This window comes from Spermophilus citellus (assembly GCF_964194105.1).
Source record: "Spermophilus citellus genome assembly, chromosome: 3".
Lineage (NCBI taxonomy): Eukaryota > Metazoa > Chordata > Mammalia > Rodentia > Sciuridae > Spermophilus > Spermophilus citellus.
This window is the reverse complement of record NC_138184.1, coordinates 44,529,989-44,533,671: the sequence shown is the minus strand read 5'-3', so window position 1 is coordinate 44,533,671 and position 3,683 is coordinate 44,529,989. Positions and strand designations below refer to the sequence as shown.

The 3,683-nt window shown below is 43.2% G+C and overlaps 1 pseudogene across 1 annotated transcript; it reads left to right on the top strand.

Moving 5' to 3' along the window:
- Window positions 1–2,228: 2,228 nt before the first annotated feature.
- Window positions 2,229–3,111, top strand: LOC308645293 (mitochondrial import receptor subunit TOM40B-like; annotated as a pseudogene). Its single transcript has one exon. The product of its transcript is annotated as a mitochondrial import receptor subunit TOM40B-like (transcript).
- The last annotated feature ends 572 nt before the right edge of the window (window positions 3,112–3,683 follow it).

The window sequence follows — 3,683 nt, the reverse complement described above, 5'->3', positions numbered from 1 at the left end:
CCACAACTTAAACTATACTACAGAGATATAGTAACAAAAATGGCATGATATTGGCACCAAAATAGACTTGTAGACCAATGGCATAGACTAGAGGACAGAGAGACAAACCCACATAAATATGGTTCTCTCATACTAGACAAGGGTGCCAAAAACATTCATTGGAAAAAAGGTAGTCTCTTCAACAAATGGTGCTGGTAAAACTGGAAATCCATATGAAAGCAAAATAAAATTAAACGTATATCTCTCACCCTGCACAAAAATCAACTCAAATTGGATCATAGACTTAGGCACTAGAACAGTGACCCTGCACCTAATAGAAGAAAAAATAGGTCCAAATCTTCACCATGTAGGCCTAGGATCTAACTTCCTTAAGAAGACTCCTATAGCGCAAAAAGTAAAATCAAGAATAAATGAGATGGATTAAAATTAAAAAACTTCTTCTCAGCAAAGAAAACAATTAATATCATGAGGAGAGAGCCTACAGATTGGGAGAAAATCTTTACCACATGCACCTCTGATAAAGCATTAATCTCTAGGACATATAAAGAACTAAAAAACTTAACACCCAAAAAACAATAACCAATCAATAAATGAGCTAAGGAACTGAACAGACATTTCACAAAAGAAGAAATACAATTGATCAACAAATATATGAAAAAGTGTTCAACATCTCTGGCAATTAGAGAAATGCAAATCAAAACCACTCTAAGATTTCATTTCACTCCCTTCAGAATGGCAATCATCAAGAATACATGCCGCAGTCTGGCTGGGCACAAGTCATGAGCCACTCAAGCAGGAACAAACTTTATTTCTGAACTCCACCAGCACACTCCACACACGCTCCCCGGGAACTCTCCCGAACGCCACCCACTCGGCTCCTCCAGGAACACACACACACCAACCGGAACTCCCACCACTGGAACTTCACCAACCAACTCGAACTCTTCAGGAATCCCCACGAGAGCTCAACTGGAACTCAATAGGAGCTCCGCGAGAACTCAAAAGTCATCATCTTAATGGCTCGCTGGCATCACCTCTCAACCACTACTTCTGGCAAAAATGCCATGCATCATCTGGACTCAGCTGTGGCCCTTAACAAATACAGGCAACAATAAATGTTGGTGAGGATGTGGTGAAAAAGGTACACTCATACATTGCTCAATTCACAATAGCTAGACTATGGAACTAAACTAGTGTTCCTCAATAGATGAATGGATAAAGAAAATGTGATATATATATATATATATATATATATATATATATATATATATATATTAAGTGGAATATTACTCAGCTTTAAAGAAGAGTGAAATTATGGCATTTTCCAGTAAATTGTTGGAGTTGGAGAATATCATGCTAAGCGAAATAAGCCAATCCCACAAAACCAAAAGCCAAATGTTTTCTCTAATATGCTGATGCTAATGCACAATTAGGTGGGGGGCACTAGAGAAGAATAGCATTACCTTAGATTAGGTAGAGGGAAATGATGGGAGGGGAGGGGATGTGGGGATAGGAAACATAGTAGAATGAAACACACATTATGTAACTACATGACCAATATGATTCTGCAACATGTACACTCAGAAAGACGAGAAATTATATCCCATCTATGTATGATATATCAAAGTGCATAAGTGTATTCTACTGTCATGTATAATTAAAACAAAAATTTTTAAAAAACAAAGTCTCTTCTAGAAATTAGAGAAAAATAAGAGATTTATTGAGTTAGAAGAAAATGCTGAGAAAATCACCTAGAATATAGCATTAATGTCATTTGTGGGGTTTTTTTTGTGATAATAATAAAGTTATTTGTTGAAAGACTTGAAAAAAATCAATAAACAGGATGCCCAGTTAAATTTGAGATTCAAATTAACAATGAATAAGCACATCCCTAACATTGTATGGGACATGTACTTTAAACAGATTCAATGCAGTCCCCATCAACATTCCAGTGATGCTCTTCACAGAAATAGAAAAAACAATCTTGAAACTCATTTGTAAAAATAAGGGACCCAGAGATTAATCAAGATGGCTGCCCCCATCAAGAGGACCATGGTGTGCCTGGGGGAAAGGGACAGCAGAATGGTCTGAGATGGTCTAGCATTTGATCATGTGGAAATTTCTGAGACTGGGGAGCCTGATGATGGGTGGTGGGGCTTGTGGTGGATAGAGGAAGCCAGAGTCCATTCCCAGGCTAACCATAGCCCCTCCCTGTCCTCTGGGCCAAAATGGGTAATACATTGGGCCTGATACCGATGGGGACTTTGCCTGCTGTAGCCCCTGCCAAGAGGAACCTCTACTCTACCCTGGGAGTTTTTATGTGCTGCACGGGCTATGCAAAGACGTATTCCCAGCACAGATAGAGGGAGTGAAGCTCCTTGTCAACAAGGTTCTGAGCAGCCATTTCCAGGTGGCTCACACTGTGCACATGAGTACCCTGGGCTTGCCTGGCTATCACCTCCATGCAGCGATGCAGGGGTTTGGCAACTCAGCCCCACAGAGGTGTTCCCCACTGTGTTAGGGGATATGGACAGCAGTGAAAGTCTCAACGCCCAGGTCCTACTTCTGTTGGCAGAGTGACTCTGAACTAAGACTGCCTTCCAGACACAACAGGTCAAGTTCCTGAGATGGCAGTTTGACGGCAAGTATCGGAGGAGATGACTACACAGCCACTCTGACCCTAGGAAATCCTGACCTGATTGGGGGATCGGTGACCATGTTTGCTTACTTCCTGCAGAGCCTCACTCATCGACTGGTGCTGGGAGGAGAGCTGGTTTATCATGGGCGGCCAGGCAAGGAGGGGGCCATCTTGACTCCAGTTGGGAAGTACTCGGCTGTACACTGGGTAGCTACATTGAATGTGGGATCTGGCAGGGCTCATCAAGCTATTACCGTAGGGCAAATGAACAGGTTCAACTTGGAGGGGAGTTTGAGGCAAACACAAGGCTACAAGACACAACCTTCTCCTTTGGTTACCACCTGACTCTGCCCCAGGCCAATATGGTATTTAGAGGCTTGGTGGATAGTAACTGGTGTGTGGGTGCCATACTGGAGAAGAAGATGCCCACGCTGCCCATCACCCTTGCCCTTGGAGCCTTCCTTAATCACTAGCACTGCTGTAGGGGCAAACGAGGCAAGGCACCGAAGACAGCAGGAAACAGTTTTATTTGGCTGCAGCCAGGTTCAGAGGGCACAGCTTTTGCTGTAATCAATCAATCCCCTGAACCCCGAGTTCAGGGAGTTTCAGAGTTTTATACCCAGTGTGTAAGGGGAGGGGCTCAGAAGTTCACAGTCTGCAGAAGTTCACAGAAAAGCAGCTTTTTCTTTCACTGTTCTGGGCAAGTTAACTCTTCAAGGACAACACCTGAGAAGGGGAGAGCTTCTTCTCCCCTTTCTTTCTTTCTTTTTTTTTTTTTTTAAAGAGAGAGTGAGAGAGAGGAGAGAGAGAGAGAGAGAGAGTGTTTTAATATTTATTTTTCAGTTCTCGGCGGACACAACATCTTTGTTGGTATGTGGTGCTGAGGATCGAACCCGGGCTGCACGCATGCCAGGCGAGCGCGCTACCGCTTGAGCCACATCCCCAGCCCCTCTCCCCTTTCTTTCCTTCCCCTGCCAGCTGTTACCATGGAGCCCATTTGTAACTTATCTTAAAAATGTAGACATCTCTGTGAAGCCCCAGCTCA